General features: G+C 38.9%; 1 protein-coding gene across 10 annotated transcripts in view; it reads left to right on the top strand.

The window, feature by feature from the left end:
* OSBPL1A (oxysterol binding protein like 1A) overlaps window positions 1-17,174 on the top strand; it is a 241,083-nt gene that overhangs the window by 7,777 nt on the left and 216,132 nt on the right. For 2 of the 10 annotated variants that reach the window (XM_034643241.1, XM_034643243.1), the window contains one exon: window positions 13,579-13,686. The exons of 5 other annotated variants lie outside the window; for them this stretch is intronic. The gene's annotated coding sequence lies outside the window, so the exon portion shown is untranslated. Of the gene's footprint in view, window positions 1-3,466; window positions 3,703-13,578; window positions 13,687-15,192; window positions 15,217-17,174 lie in introns of those variants that run through there. 3 more of the 10 variants (XM_034643240.1, XM_034643242.1, XM_034643245.1) reach the window with 3 other exon arrangements.

The raw sequence follows: 17,174 nt of genomic DNA, 5'->3' as shown, positions 1-17,174 counted from the left end.
CTAAAGGAAGATGTGGCTATTGAAAAGAAAGGTTGCATTGACAGGGTTGTTTGTTAGAGATTAAGAACAGAGAGAAGAATGCAGGGAAGGGGGTAGTGGTGATATATTAGGCTCTTTCTGGGTTCAAGGAATAGAGCGATGCTTAGGTTTCATCAGGTAAAGAGAAGGATTTGTTGCAACAATATAGAGAGGTAAAAGCAGAAACATCTGTGCTGCTTGGAAAGCTTGATGAGATACAAGGCAGCCACCACTGAATCCCCTCTCCGCAGGGAGCCTCACCCTTTGCTCCCTACTCCCAGGTTCCCACACTCTGGGCACTCTATCATTCTCTCTCCACTTCTGCTTCTACTCCTGATCATCTTTTTACTACTCTCCTTCTTGCCATCCCATGATTTCTGTTTGTTCTCTGCCTTCACTTACTTCTATGCCTTTATGCATCTACCCTGGCTAAACACTGTACTTTGTACACTTCACAGTCAGATAGAGCCAGAGAGAATCTGGATAGTTTAATGCTATTCAGTAGAGAGCTTCTCTGTTGGGCGGAGAGTATCTACCAGATCTTTGGTAAGCCTGCTAGAAAGCTACCAGTTAGGCCCTGACCCTGCGCCTCCTGCCAAGCCAAGAATAGTAGGTTGCTTAAGGAAGCTCTCAAAACAGGGCTATGGGTGGGGCCGACTCTCTGAGACTTCTAAGAAGGGGTAGTGTAATTGTCAGGCACACTGGATGTAAAATCAGGGTGTATTCATGATGAATAGAGCTAAGAGCTAAAGGTGGAGCTGGAAATATTACTCAAGGAGCCTTATGGGAAAAGCTATGAAAGAGAAGGGCTTGATTGAAAGACAAAAAAAGAGGCTGTAATGGGCATTTCTGTGATGGTGGCTGCTCGTCAACCATTGGCTCTTCTGGTGATAGCACTGCACCCAACTGTGTGGGGGGGGCTGGAAGCTGCTTCTCCTCCTGGAGGTAATCTTGTCGGATTGTCAGCCAGCGTGCCCTGCCCTATGAGCTCAAAGTCAGTCTCTCCCTCTTTCTTAATTTTGCCTCTTCTGAAGATAGTATAGGAAAACAAAAATAATCAGAACTGATTCATATTCCTTGGAAAAGCTATAGACTAGCTGCTCCTGCTGTAGTCCCTGGAAGTGCCCTAGTCCTGCCCTGGCCAGGCCAGATTTTCAGCTCTTCCTTTGATATGGAAATCAATTCCCTATTTGCTTCAGTTAGCTAATGTCAGTGCTTGTTGCTTGCAAGCAGGAAACCATAAGTATAGGAGACCTTCCTGAGCTTTTTGTGTGGGGACCCAGCCAAATCAGTCACTGGTAGAAGGTTAAGTTGCTTAGCCATCTGTGGGTCACACCCCTAGAAACAGAGGGACAGGCACAGAATTAAGTCTAGCTAAAAAGAATTTAATGTCTGAAAATATGCCAGCTCATTTATTTTAGCTATTTAATAAACTGGGTGTAGAGGCGCAAATGACAAAAAAAAAAAAAAAAAAAAAAAATCCAGACAGTTTTTAAGAGAGAAAAACCTCCAATCACCTCATAGCGTTTATGGCCTGGAGTTAATAATAACTACAAAGTGCTTAATACGTAGGTATAGGGAATGGTTAATTTCCCCCAACTCAACAATTTATCTGGATTTGCCTGATGACATCTGACCTACTTTTCAGCATTCCAGGCAGTAATTACCCAAAGTCTCAGTCTATAAAATCCTCCTTTTCATAAGATTTAGCAAGCCTTTATTGTGCTCCTATAGCACTTCAAAGTCACACTGGCACCAGGGGAGTGTTTTTAACACATACAATGCACAAAGTGCATTCCGGGGTGTTTCAGGCTTAAGACAAAACTGCGGAGACACAAACATCAGGTACCCGAATCTGGAGGGAATCATTGGGATGTGGGGAGGAGAACAGTGGCAGAAAGCCGTGGGCTCCTGTTTATCGAATCAAGCAAACAAAAGAATACTAGGTGGATCTTGTCTGTACCCGGACAATGGGCAGTTCTGAAGTGCATCATGGTCTGAAGGACCCGGACAATGGGCAATTCTGAAGTGCATCATGGTCTGAAGGACGGAATGATTTTTCGGTTGGGTCGGGCAGGCCTGGGTATGGCAGAGCAAAGGCTTAGTTGCACCCAAAGCCCGTTTCCATACATCGATAGCTTCCACTTCTCTTCCTATTCACGTGCATTGTAGATAGGGATGACGTAGTTACTGTAACGTGCTCCATCTGCAAAATTAAAATACCTACCTTCTCGTAAGCTGAGAAAAGAGTTTGGAGAAAATATTTATTAACTGTTTCCAGGTTCTATGTTTGCCAAACGTTTCTCAAAAGAGAGTTTGATGTGCTTGGGGGAATACAGTAATTTTTTTGTTGTTCTTGAACAGCACTGACCAATAATGGTAGCTGCTATCCACATGTGACTATTAAAATTAGGCGCAATGACCAACGGCCTATAATAGGTTCTCAATACGTGTTTCCAAAATTCAATTGACAGAAAAACTGCAGTTCCTTAGAAATGATACTTATTTGTTTTTCATTGCAAAAAAGTTCATTAAATACATTGGAAAATACCAAAAAAGTCCGAAAGTTTTTCATATACTCATAATTTCATCTTTTTAGCTATGCATACTTTTTTAAAGTTGCAATTATACTAGAGTTTGAAACTTCATGGTTTACACTGTGTAATTATGTTCTCTGGTTAGACCTGTTGTGCGAGTCCGAAGAGGTGGACTCTTTATGAAAGATTATTTGATGGGGGGGGAGGAGGTGAAGGAACTTTCGTAAATCCTCTTCTTTAAGCATCCTTCCCTGTACCTATCTTACACCTGAATGGCATTTTAAGACCATCCTTTGACACATGAAAAGAAGGGGCGTAGCTAATTTACACTGCCTATTAAGTCCCCACAGGTAAAGTAGCAACCAAAGCAGAAAAGAAAAAGTCTGGGAGGGTTGCCTGGGTGGCTCAGTCGTTAAGCGTGTGCCTTGGGTTCAGGGCGTGATACCGGAGTCCCGCATCAGGCTCCTCCGCTGGGAGCCTGCTATTTCCTCTCCCACTCCCCCTGCTTGTGTTCCCTCTCTCGCTGGCTGTCTCTCTCTCTGTCAAATAAATAAATAAAATCTTAAAAAAAAAAGTCTGGGCAGCTGGATGATGTATTTGTTAATAACAAATATCCCGAGCATTAACCCGAAGCCTTTGCTTCGGCCTTGTGGGGGCGGGGGCTTCCCCTCCGCACCAGCGCTCCTAAGTGTCAGGTCCACTTCTCGCCAGTCGGGGTGTGGTGGGAGGAGCACCATACTTTGGCCTCCCGGCAGCCGTGGGCAAAGCCTGGGACCAGCGTCTGTGGTCCAGGCGGGACAGGAGCGTGCGGGGGCGGGGCGTGCCGGGCGGGGGCGGGGCCCAGGGGCGCCAAGCGCTCGGCTCGAGGCCCGCGCGCCGGTCACGTGACGCAGGGACCTGGCACAAATAATCGTGGGGCGAGCTGTGCGGAGGGGCGGCGCCATCTCGCAGACCAGCGCTTCCTCGCGGAGTCTTGCCTGGCCGCCTCGCGCTCCGCCCCGTCCCCGGTGCCGGGATCCCGGAGACCGTCCTTCCTCAGGGCCGCAAGTCCTCTGGTAGTGCCAGCTAGAGTCGCTGCCGGCCTTTTCATCGTCGTGGCCCGCCCCCCCCAGCTCCGGGAGCTCTGGGAGCCCGGGTGACCGCGTAGGTCAGTTTCCGTGGCCGGTTCCTGTGTGAGCGTGTTCCCCTCTGCCTGGTGCGCGGGGAAGATCTGTCCGCCCCTGGTGGGGGGTACGCGGGCCTCTCCCGCGGGTCGCCGAGGTCGGTCAGAGTCGTGGCGTGGCGACGCTGGGCTCCTAGCCCGAGTTCGGTTTCCCCGGGGCCCCTGGCTCTCTAGCGCTGCAGCGAAGTTAATCGTTAAAAGTAGCAAGATGCGGTGTTTGTTGCACTTCCCCACCGCGTGCTACGATTTCGTGCTGGTGCCGCATGCATTCCCTACCAAGTCATCAGCTGCGTGCTTTCTCGGTACTTGGATGTGTGCATCTTAACTTTTAGTTTTCCACTACCGATTGATTCTCAGTGGAAGTCACGAGCTGCCCATGTGACCATCTCACAGTGTGCCTTGTGGTCAATTCGACAAGCATGGAAGACTATCAAAGGGATTCAGAAACCATATGAAAGATTGCAGCTGCACAATAGAACAATGATTCATTTACCCGGTGGCCTTATTGATTAGCAGAAGGCGTTGAAAGGGTTATTCTGACTTAGTTAATATTAGGTTTTCGTTGTCAAAGTCGTTGCTTTATGCAGACTAGGTTGTGAAGTTGAGCTGTTGGCATTGTGATATTAAGCTAACTTAAGGCTGCTCTAATTTGCAAACTTAGCTATTAGGCTCTTGTGGAGTTGATAATATAAAATTAGCTTTAACATCCGTGATGTGTTGTCCCTGAAAGCTTCAGCCTTAGCATTGTAGTTGATGAGTTCTGGATAGAATTAGGAATATCCTCACCTCTTTGCTAAGTATTTGTAAGATAATTTTGTTGACTTATTTCAAAGTCTAGCGATGTTCGCGTACTAACCCTGAGAACGAGTTTTACGCAACCAGTATTGTAGGTGTAATTTCTGAATCCACCCAGTTGAAATTTTAAAGATCTCTGCGTTAATTACAGAATGGTTATAAAATCCACCCTCTTCTCATCCCCTAGTTCTACGGGAGGGGGGAAAACCGGTCAGTAACAGTTTTAAAACTTATCGCTCTTTTGTTTTCTCCCTGGCAGCATTGAACATTTGATATTCAGAACAGGAGTTAACTGCCGCCAAGTTGAGTAGATTTATCTGGAGCAGTTGTTTTAACTCTGTGCAGACTTTTGCCAAGGTCTCTTTATCAGATGACACTTGCTAAATAGCAGAATCCTTGTCCCTGGGGGCCCTTCAGTTTTGGAGGTATTATTTAAGCAGGACTTAACACCTGTAAATCAGAGCAGCTAGAAGTTGTTTCAACAAAAGCATCGCTCCGCTCCCCGCACTCTTCCCTTAGGACAGAGGGAAGTACTTGTTTGGAATCAACAAGTAGGAGAATACAGCCAGTTTTGTTTGTTTGTTTGTTTTTAGGGATGACATGGTGCAGTGCCTGTTAAATTTTTCTACTGGTGGCTTTTACAGATACATCTGTATATTTAATCTTTTCAAGTTGGAACTCTGTAGCTCTTTCTTACCTTTTTCCATGACTAAAGCTGAGCTTTTGTAATTTCTGTGTATTCACCAAGAAGAGTAGTAGAAATCAGTTTAACGAATATGTGAAGGAGAGAATGAGCTAGCAAGTGCAGATGAGAAATTTGAAATGGTTAGGAACCTTGTCCCTTTTAATACAAGTCTGGTGGTAATCAGAACTTTGATGACTAAATTCTTTCCAGTTCCTAGAAAGAGGGCAGCTGTAACCCGTGTAGGCACCCAATTATACCAATCTTGCCAGAATTCATTAATGAAGTGTTAGAAAAGATGCCGTCAGGTACTCTGTACAATCCATACTGATGATCATGGTGTCCTATAAGTATCTCATAGGGTGCTATTGACCCCTAGAAATGTTGGATTTTCCCCTCACTTACCTGACTTAAGCCACTAGAAGGTGAGCAAGTTTAAGAAATAGTTCTAAAGCTTTTTCACTGACATGTGGTTGACCTACAGTGTTAGTAGTTTCAGGTGTACATCCTGGTTATTGCACAGTTCAATACATTAGGCTATGCTTACCATGATAAATGTAGTCACCGTCTCCCACCATATGCAATTTTAACACTTGTAGTAAGAGGAACTACTGGGTCACTCGCTTCGAGTTCTTGTATTAGCCAGCAAATAGGAAACTTCTGTGTAGTGAAAACAATCTTTAAGTCGGTCTTCCTATAGTGTGACAGTGGAAAGTAACCACATGTTTTTACTTTGCTAAAGCTTTTCTTTAAAGAGAAACTGAGGATATGGTAGATGACAGGTCAGTATTATGTATACCTAATCTGATTAAGTTTAGAAGATAATTTTCAAATGTGAAATAATCAAAATGGAAAACATTTAAATACCTTTTATCTAAAATTTAAGGAATTTTATCATTAAAAGGTAAATCCTTGTTAGAGGTTTTTTACTGTCTAGAACTGGACTTATAAAATATGTGGACTTCTCTGCCCTTTGCTTCTACAGATCCAAACTGCTTGAAACAAAGTTTTCAGAATCTGTCAAGTTCAAATCCAAATCAGGGTTGCAGCTAAGAGTTTTTGGTTATTGCAGCACCTAAAATGTGTAGCAACCTAAGATTAATTTAAAGAATTTCATAAAGCAGGGCCAACAAGCTTACATAATTTTCACAAATTTTGATTGACACTTTTCACCAAATAAAGTAAAATACACGGCAAGTAGGATTGTTCTTTTATTATGTTTGTAGGGCATCCAGGTCCATGTGAGTACATAACGCATATGAGTAAGAGAAAATAGTGTAAGTATGTCAAATATAAAGTAAATAATTTGGAATAAACAATTTTACATTAACTTCAATGGTTTACAAACTGTAGTGTGACATATTACAATTTTAGCTACTTCTCTTTCCTCCGAAGGAGGCAGTTCTGTCTATCAGGGCATGAAGGCTTATTGGAGGGAAGTTGTGAAATTTCACTGAATTAAAAATCCAGTGACTTTTAACTTTATTTTTAAAAGAAGTGAGTACTTCCTAAAATAGACTTGATAATTTGTTTTCCTTAAATTGCCATGTTTTGGATGTCTCGTTTTAATTAGTAAATCTTCTTAAAATGAAGGGATTAAGCCATAATTCAGATTTAACTTCCTTAATGCTCACAGGAACCATAACTAGAATCAGTGGCCTTTAATTTTAGAGGCTGAATTGAGTTTTATGAAATGTATAACTTTAACTACATTTCCTGCCTTGAATAGAAGTTCTTGATTCTGGTTGTGGCTTTATCATACACTTGGCAAGTAACTTTACCTTTGTACTTTTCAGTTTTTTCATCTCTAAAAATAGTGTTAGGTAAAATATGAATCTGTCTACCATTGTTGAATTTCTAAAACATTGTATTTATGTAATTATTACAAATTTATAGGTTTTTTTTTTTTTTGGTTTGTTTTTGTTTGTTTTTTAAGATTTTATTTGACACAGAGTAAGAGCAGGGGGAACAGCAGGCAGAGGGAGATGCAGCCTCCCCACTGAGCAGGCAGCCCCATGCGGGACTTCATCCCAGCACCCTGGGATCATGACCTGGGCTAAAGGCAGATGCTTAACCGACTGAGCCACCCAGGTGCCCATGAATTTATATATGTTTATGTGTACACACGTACATGCATACACATAGGTATATGATCACGTTAGAGAACTCACTGATTATTTGCTAGGAGTTAGTAAGATTGAGGGCAAAATTTATTTTCTTGCTATTGCCATGTTCTTACATAGTTCAATTCTCAATATTTTCCTCACATTAAAAGAATGATAATGGAGGGGGAACCCCACACAATTGAGTTGTTAGCTACTTTGGAATGCAGTGCTAACTAAACACACAACAGATTTTTATGTTAGATTTAGTTTGTAAAATATGTTCATAAATTTAGTTTTTCTGACTATTCAGATTCCTAGTATACATTGTGTTTCAAATATAATACCAAGCATAAAAGCAGTATCTGAAAATTTTTAAAATCACAACATGTGGTCATGGTAAATTTTGAATAATTAGGTTCCCTTTGACTTTGATAGTACAAAAGCTTTTTGACAACTGTAAAAGCCATATTTCAGATGCTCTCACTTTTTTTATTGTAAAATACACCTGATATAAAATTATTTTTTTTAACCATTTTTAAGTATGCTATTCAGTGGCTATAAGTACATTCACATTGTTGTGCAAGCATTACTACTATCCATTTCTAGAACTATTTTGTCATCCCAAACAGGAACTCTGTACCCCTTAAACGGGAACTCCCCACTCCCTTCTCCAGCTCCTAGTAACCAATATCCTATTTTCTATGTATTTGTCTACTCTGGGTACCTCCTGTAAATGGAACCATATAATATCTGTCCTTTGTGTCTAATTGCACTTAGCATAATATGTTTAAGGTTTGTTAATGTTGTAGTGTCAGAATTTTCAAGGCTGAATAATAATCCATTGTAGGTAGATGCCACACTTTTTTTTTTTTCTCTATTCACCTGTCACTGGACACTTAGATTGCTTCCACCTCTTGGCTATTGTGATGAATGCTGCTGTGAATGTGGGTGAGCAATTATCTGTTCCAGTCCTTTCCCTAATCTTTTGGGTATATTGTGGGTCCTGTGGTAATTCTGTGTATAATTTTTGAGAAACTGCTATACTTTCCTGACATTTTAGGATGACCAGTTAAATGCTGTTACATGTATGATTGAATAAAGTTTGCCTGGATATTTTTGAATCTTAACTTTTTAAATACTCTTAACCCGAAGGACAAATTGTTTAGTATTTCGAGTTTATGGTACTCAGATGAATTAGCTCTGATTGTTGAACTTTATTCTTTGATTTCTCCAGGAATTTTCTACTTTGATTCTGTAGAAATTAAACTTGAACAGTAAAAGTAGCAATTCAGCTTACAGTTGACCTCCAACCAAATTTAGCAAGTCACAATTGTCCTTTAGGCTACAAGTTTTAGGGTCTTTGCCAAGATCTCAGAGTTGGGAAGGCTACAGAATTTATCAGCTGTATTGAATGGGCATTTAGTGGCATGGACTATCAAGTGTGGGGATCAGTTTAATTAGGTAATTTACAGTGTTCATAAAACAAAATACAAATTTCCTTTCTACCAAATAACGTAGAAGCCTAGCTTCCTCGGTGGACCTTGGAGGAGAGGAAACAATGCAAAATAGTCTGGAGCCTCCCAGTTTTTGAAGCTCAAAATATTTTTTTTTTGTCTAGTTATTTCCTTGAAAACATTCTCTTGGTTATTAAAAATTTCAGATTTTAAAAAGAGCTTAGAATTGCACGAATGTGAAAAGAGCAGTTGAAAATATCCACAAGATGATGAAAAATACTTGCTGATAGGCTATGGCTCAAATACATTATGATCAGCTGCGTTAAGGAATTGTCTTTTTCTTAGAGACCAAGCACTTTTCTGAAACAAGCTCATGATTTCAAAGAATGTTTTTTTTAATTTGTTCAACATGTGAATTTGGATTCTTTTATTTTGCTTTTTTCTAAGGTTAACTATTAATCCTAGAACTTATTTATAAATTAGAGATGCATCAAATTAAATAGTAATACTTAGTAATTCTAGAGTATTTTTTTCTCAAGTTATCGTTTTTGGTATGATTTTAATTTCCTGTGGCATATAAGGAAAAAATAAAAACCACTTTGGGTGCCTGGGTAGCTCAGTTGGTTAAGCCTTGGACTCTTGGTTTCGGCTCAGGTCATGATCTCTGGTTTTTGAGATCTAGCCCTGCATCAGGCTCCCTGATCAGCAGGGTATCTGCTTCAGATTCTCTCTCCATCTTCCTCAGCGCCCCCCCCACTCACGTGTGTGCGCGCGCGCTCTCTCTCAAATCTTAGAAAATCTTAATTTTGTTATTAAATAAAGGTGTACCACTTAGAGGCATGGCCTTTATTCTTTCCTGTGGGAGGTAGAATTGCTTTGTTCTTAGAGAACTAAATCTATGTCCATTCTTCTGTCCATCTATTTAATGTTTTATTTCCTGGTGTGTTTTAGGCACCTTGCTAGGTACTGGAAATATAGTGGGGAACATAATGGATATGGGACCCTTGTCCTATTCAGGTTCACAGCATAAGGAATTGCAAAGAAATGACCACATGAATCCTTACAGACTGAAATGTGGCAAATACGGTGAAGGATCTAGTTGAGGTTAGGAATGGTGAGGGAAAGTCAGACCTCCTGAGGGATGTGGATAGTAACGGATTTGTACACTTGGCCCTACAATACTTCTCAGTTCCCCTAGTTTAAGGTCTGGTTTTATTCATTAATGAGCCATCAGAGTTCAGGGCAATACCAGGAATGTGGTAAGCCCTCAATTAAGTCTTCTTGTGACACTAGTGACAGGGAAGGCAGTGGTGGCCCTGGTGGTGGTAGGGAAGCTACAGCTTATGTGGCTATCACATTGGAAGGTTGGATACCTTCCTAGCCCGTGCTGATGACTCCTTGGATTCCTGCCTAAGGCACATGGTTTTAGATAGTGGTGGATATTCTAAAATTCAGGTCTACATAGTCAGCAGTGAACACTTCGTTATGAATCTTAAATGGAGAAGTTGTCATGAATGGTTCTATGCCCTGGTTTGGAACTGTTTCTTTGTAGCATAGTTGGAAGGAACATAAAGATGATTATACTCATCTAGTTAGTACTGCTAGCATTTTTAGGAAGTTTATTCGGTTTTTAAGTTACAGGTATTTTTGGAGTTGTGCTATTTTTGACTGTGTTAGAGCCACTGAGAAATTATCTTGCTATAAAATGTATCTTACTGTTTTCTGCTCTTAACACAAAATGATTTGTTCATGGAAGTAAGTTTTAAATGTATATGTGACTTTATAACTTGTTTCTACTGGGAGATAAAGTGTCTGTCTCTCCCCACTCCCACTCCTTTCTAAAGTAATAGAAGTTTATAAAAGAAGTATAGGGGAAATGTATTAGGAGTTTATCTTCAAGGTTATTACTTAAGTCCTCAGTTTTACAGTCAGCAGACTTCTGGAATTGGCTAGGCCTGCTGATAGTCTTTAGTTTTGATGGATGTGGGGTTAAAATTGCTTTGAAAATGAGAGCATGTCTAAGTTAATTTTTGAATCAAACAGGCACCTCCATTAAAACCTATGGGAGTTAGGCAGAGAGCAGCAAGAGATTTTTTTTTTTTTCTCCTGCGTTGGTGAAATTTAACTGGCTTTGTTCCCTCAATTTTAAAATAATATATTTTATTTACCTCTTATATGTTGAAATCTGGGACTGTGCTATCTTCAGTTTTCTTTTTCAAGATTGCTTTGGCTACTTGGTCTTTTGTGGTTCCATACAAATTAGGATTGTCTAGTTCTGTGAAAAATGCTGTTTGTGTTTTATTGGGAATTGCATTAAATGTGTAGATTGCTTTGGATCGTATGGACATTTTAATGGTATTTGTTCTCCCAGTCCATGAGTATGGAATATCTTTCCATTTGTTTTTGTCATCTTCAATTTCTTTCATCAGTGTTTTATAGCTTTAAGAGTATAGGTCTTTGATCTTCTTGGTTAAGTTCATTCCTAGGTATTCTGTTATTTTTGTTGAAATTGTAAATGGGATTGTTTTCTTTCACTTTCTGCTACTTTATTATTAGTTTATAGAAATGCAGTGAATTCCTGTATGATTTTTGTATCCTGTGACTACTGAATTCATTTATCAGTTCTGATAGTTTTTTGGTGGAATCTTCAGAGTTTTCTGTGTTTAATATCACATCTGAAAATAGTGAAAGTTTTACTTCTTCCTTACTTATTTGGATGCCTTTCATTTCTTGTCTCATTACTGTGGCTAGGACTTCTAGTACTATGTTGAATAAAAGTGTTAGGAGTGTATATTCTTGTCTTGTTCCTGATGTTAGGAGAAAAGCTCTCAGTTTTTCATCATTGAGTATGATGTTAACTGTAGGTTTTCCATATATGGCCTTTATTATGTTGAGGTGTGTTCCCTTTAAACCTACTTTCCTGAGGATTTTTATGAAGAATGGATGCCATGCTTTGTCAAATGCTTTTTCTGTATATAGTTAAAGGATAAAAACCATATGATCATTTCTCTGTTGATGTATCACTTCTATTTGTGAATATTGAACCACCCTTGCAAAATCCCAGGCATAAATCCCATTTGATCATGGTGTTTGATTTCTTTAAATGTATTGTTGGATTTGGTTTGCTAATATTTCATTGAGGATTTTTACATCTGTGTTCATCAGACGTATTGGCCTTTAGTTCTTTTTTTGTAGTCCTAATCTGGTTTTGGTACCTGGGGAATGCTGGCCTCATGGAATGAATTTGGAAGCTTTCCTTATGCTTATTTTTTTTGGAATAGTTTGAGAAGAATAGGCATTATTATACCTTGAAATGTTTGGCAGAATTCATCTGTGAAGCCATCTGGTCCTGGACTTTGTATTTTGGGAGTTTTTTGACTGCTGCTTCAATTTCATTGCCGATAATCTGTTCAGATTTTCTATTTTTGATTCAGTTTCAGGAGGGTTATATGTTTCTAGGAATTTATCCATCCTGTCCAATGTGTTGGCACTAATTTTTCATAACATTCTCTTACAATCTTCTGTATTTCTGTGGTGTTGATTATTTCTCTTTCACTTCGATTTTATAGGAGTTCTCTCAGTCTCTGAGTCTGGGTAAAGGTTTATCAGTTTGTTCTTAAAAAAAAAACAAACAAACTCCTCTTTCATTTACATTTTTGCTGTCATTTTTAATATTCAGATATCTTTCTACAGTTCTATATTTTCATATAGTATCCTGATTTTTTTTCAGAATACGATTTCATTCTCTAAAGATTAGGTTTTATTTAACTTTTTCTCTGAAATTTTTTCAAGGTTTTTTGTTTTTGTTTTTTTGCCCCTTTGGTTCTAGACTCTTAAGTGTTTTAGAGGTTTTATTCAGATGCCTTGTCACCCTTAGCTATTGGCTTTTAATAGAAACTAGAAAGCTGATTGGAAATTGAGAAAGTAGGGGAGCCTGTTGACTATCAACTCTACTGCAGGATTCATCTGGCTTAGCCATTTGTTGGGAGCTGCTGGCATCATCTAGGAATATGTTATCCTTTAGAGACTTTTAACTAGCTTAGTCTTCTCCCAGGGGCTGGAGCCTGGCTTTTCAGCATTAGGAATGCTGTTTAGGGAAGAGGGTTGGGGGTCATGGTGCTCACTGTGCATACGCCGCTGCTTTCTGAAACGATCCTTCAACTGTCTTCCATCCTCCAGTCTGTAGAATATTTCTTCTAGCCTTTTTAGAGAATTTATTTAACCAGTTCCGTATTGATAGATATGGACTTATTAATCTCCTTTTAATTATTGTAAATAATGCAGTCCTTATGAACATGCTTATAAAATCTTATGTAAGTATTTCTGCAGGATAGATTCCTAGAAGTAGAGTTTCCCTGGGAAAATAAATGGTATAGGTGTATTTAAAAAAAATTTTTTTTAATCATAAAATACACATAAGATAAAATTTACTATCTCAGAAATGTTTACACTTCAGTGGTATTAAATATATTAATAATGTGTCCTGCCATCCCACCATTCAGCTTTATAACTTCTCTTACAAACTGAAATTCTGTATCCAATAAATCCCCATTCTCTCCCCCAGGTCCCTGGCAACCACCATTCCACTTTCTTTCTCTGATTTTGACTACTGTACTCTACGTACCTCATAGAAGTCGTATCATAGAGTATTTGTCTTTCTGTGACTGCCTTATTTCACTTAGTGTAATATTCTGATAGTTAATCCATGTTTTAGCATATTGCAGAAATTTTTTAAACATTGAAAAATATTCCGTTGTATGTATATACCATATTTTGCTTAACTGTTCATCTGCCGGTAGACACTTATGATGTTTTCATGTTTTAGCTATTGTGAATAATGCAGCCGTGAACATAGGTGTACAAATACCTCTTCAAGACCTCACTTTCAGTTCTTTTGGGTATATACCCAGAAGTGGAATTGCCAGATCATAAGGTAATTTTATTTTTAATTTTTTGAGAAATCACTGATTTGTTTTACACAGTAGCAGTACCATTTTATATTCCTACTAACAGTGCACAGGATTCTAATTTTTTCAAATCCTTGACAATATTTGCTTTCTGCTTTTTCATAGTAGCCTTCTGAATGGGTGTGAAGTGATATTGTAATTTTAATTTGCATTTTCCTAGTGATCAGTGATGTGGACCATTTTTTCATGTCTTTATTTTCCATTTGCATATTTTCTTTAAAATATTTTATTTATTTGAGAGAGAGCCCATGTGTTGGGGAGGGAGAGAGTGCACGTGTGCACAGACTCCCTGCTGAATGGGGAGCCTGATGTGGGGCTCAATCCCAGAACCCTGAGATCATGACCAGAGCTGAAGGCAGATGCTTAACCTGCTAAACCATCCAGATACCCTGGCCGTTTGCATATTTTCTTTGGAGAAATATCTATTCAAGTACTTCGTTTTGAATTGGGATTTGTTTTTAAAGATTTTATTTACTTGAGAGAGAGTGAGAGCAAGCAAGCACGAGTAGGGGGAGGGGTAGAGGGAGAAGCAGATGCCCCGCTGAGCAGGGAGCCTCTATGCCAGGATCCCAGGATCATGACCTGAGCTGAAGGCAGACGTTTAACCAGCTGAGCCACTCAGGTGCCCCTTGAACTAACTGGGTTTTGAGGTCTAGAATTTCTCTATATATCTTGGATATTAGTCTCTTATCAGATACATGATTTGCAAATATTTTCTCTCATCTTGTGACTTGTCTTTTAACTCTGATAGTCTTATGATGCACAGAATTTTAAAATTTTCGTGGTGTCCACTTTGTCTATGTTTTCTTTTGTTAGCCATATCCTTGTTGTTCTATCCAAGAAATCATTGCCAAAGCCAATGTCATGAAGCTTTTGCCCTATGTTTTCTTCTGAGTTTTAAGTCATATATTTAGATCTTTGATCCAATTTGAGTTTTTTAATATGATGTTAGGTAAAGGTTCAACTTTATTCTTCTCCATGTGGATTTCGTTTCCCCAGCACCATTTGTTGACGACTGTCCTTTCCTCATTGAATTGTCTTGACACTCTTATAAAAATTCATTTGACCATATGCACAAGGATTTATTTCTGGTTTCCCTGTTCTATTCCACTGTTTTATATGTCTGTCTTTATGCCAGTACCACAGTGTCTGATTACGGTAGCTTTGTAATAAGTTGGAAATCGGGAAGTATGAGTCCTCTAGCATTGTTCTCCTTTTTCAAGATTGTTTTGGCTATTTAGAGTTCCTTGAAATTTCATATGAGCTTTAGGATGGGTTTTTCTTTTCTTTTTTTTCTTTTTTCTTTTTTTTTTTTTTTTAAGATTTTATTTATTTATTTGACAGAGAGACAGCCAGCGAGAGAAGGAACACAAGCAGGGGGAGTGGGAGAGGAAGAAGCAGGCTCCCAGCGGAGGAGCCTGATGTGGGGCTTGATCCCAGAATGCGGGGATCACTCCCTGAGCCAAACGCAGACGCTTAATGACTGAGCCACCCAGGCATCCCTAGGATGGGTTTTTCTATTTCTACAAAAAAATTAGGATTTTGATAGGCATTGAGTGTCTAGATTTCTTTGCATAGGATTGACATTTTAATAATGTTGTTTTACAATCCATGAATATGGGATTTGTTTCCAGTTATGCCTTCCATCTCTCTCAATATTTTGTAGTTGTATAAGTATTTCATCTTTTTGGTTCAGTGTTTTATTCTTTGATGGTATTATAAATTGAATTTTGTAATTTCCTTTTCAGATTATTTATTGCTAGTAGATAGAAATGCAACTGATTTTTATGTTGCTCTTGTATCCTGACTTTTCTAAATTTATTTCTAAGAGCTTTTTTTGTCGAATTTTAATGGTTTCCTGTAAATATCCTCAGCAAACAGATAATTTTACTACTTCTTTCCCAATTTGGATGCTTTCTATTTCTTGTCTAAATTATCTGCTAGAATGCCCAATATTAAGTTGACTAAAACTGGTGAAAGGGGGCATCATTTCCTTGTTCCTAATCTTAGAGGAAAACTTTGCGTCTTTCACCTTTGAGCATGATGTTTGTGGGTGTTTCACATATGGCTTTTTTTTTTTTTTTTTAAGATTTTTTTTTTTTACTTGACAGAGATAGAGACAGCCAGCGAGAGAGGGAACACAAGCAGAGGGAGTGGGAGAGGAAGAAGCAGGCTCATAGCAGAGGAGCCTGACGTGGGGCTCGATCCCACAACACCGGGATCACGCCCTGAGCCGAAGGCAGACGCTTAACCGCTGTGCCACCCAGGCGCCCCCACATATGGCTTTTATTAGGTTAAAATAGTTTCCTTTTATTTCTAGCTCTTTGAGGATTTTTTTTTTTATTGTGTGTTTGTAATTACTTTCTTGCTGTATTCAACCTTTTATTAATATGTAATGTCTTTGTCTCTGGTAACCTTTAATTTTGAGTTTATTGTGTCTGACATTAGTGTAGTCACTTCTGTTTTGATTACTGTTTGCAAGGAATATCTTTTTTTTCTATCCTTTAACATTTGATCTGTTTCTGTCTTTGACTCTAAAGTGCATCTCCTGTAGACAGCATATAGTTGGATCATGTGTTTTTATCCATTCTGCCAATCTGTCTTTTGATTGGAGAGTTTAATCCATTTACATTTAAAATAATTACTGATAAGGAGGGACTTCTGTCATTTTGCTATTTTCTATATGCCTTATAGCTTTTTTCGTCCATTTACTGCATTGTTATCTTTTGTGTTTAGCTGATTTTTGGGGGGGAACGATATTTCCTTTTTTGTGCATTCTATAGCTATTTGGGGGGAGTTAGCCTGGTGATTACATTTAACATCCTGAAGTTATAGCACTAATTTGAATTTATACTAGCTTAACTTAAGACACACAAAAAACTTGTTCCTTTATGCTCTGTTCCCACCCTTTTTGGTTACTGATGTCACAAAATTACATCTTTATACAGTGTATACCCAAAACCTAAACTAATAATTCTTTTGAATGGGTTAGTCTCTTAAATTACATAGAAAACAGGGGCACCTGGGTGGTGCAGTCGTTAAGCATCTGCCTTCGGCTCAGGTCGTGATCCCAGTGTTCTGGGATCGAGCCCCACATCAGGCTTCTCTGCTGGGAGCCTGCTTCTTCCTCTCCCACTCCCCCTGCCTGTGTTCCCTCTCTCACTGGCTGTCTCTGTCAAATAAATAAAATCTTTAAAAAAAAATTACATAGAAAACAAGATTTGGAGTTACAAACTAAAGTTATAATAATACTAGCTTTTAAAACAGTATTTTTTTCTTTAAATGTATTACTCTTAAATCATGTAGAACACAAAGTACAGCTATAAACCATTATTATAATAACACTAGCTGTAATTGCACATATATTTCCCTTTATCAAGCTGTTTATTTCTTTTTATAGCCTTGAGTTACTGTCTAGTGTGCCTTTATTTTACCTCGCAGGACTCTCTTGAGC

This window comes from Ailuropoda melanoleuca, chromosome 14 (genome assembly GCF_002007445.2).
Source record: "Ailuropoda melanoleuca isolate Jingjing chromosome 14, ASM200744v2, whole genome shotgun sequence".
Classification (NCBI taxonomy): domain Eukaryota; kingdom Metazoa; phylum Chordata; class Mammalia; order Carnivora; family Ursidae; genus Ailuropoda; species Ailuropoda melanoleuca.
The sequence above is the reverse complement of the archived record's forward strand: the minus strand, read 5'-3'. Positions and strand labels throughout refer to the sequence as shown.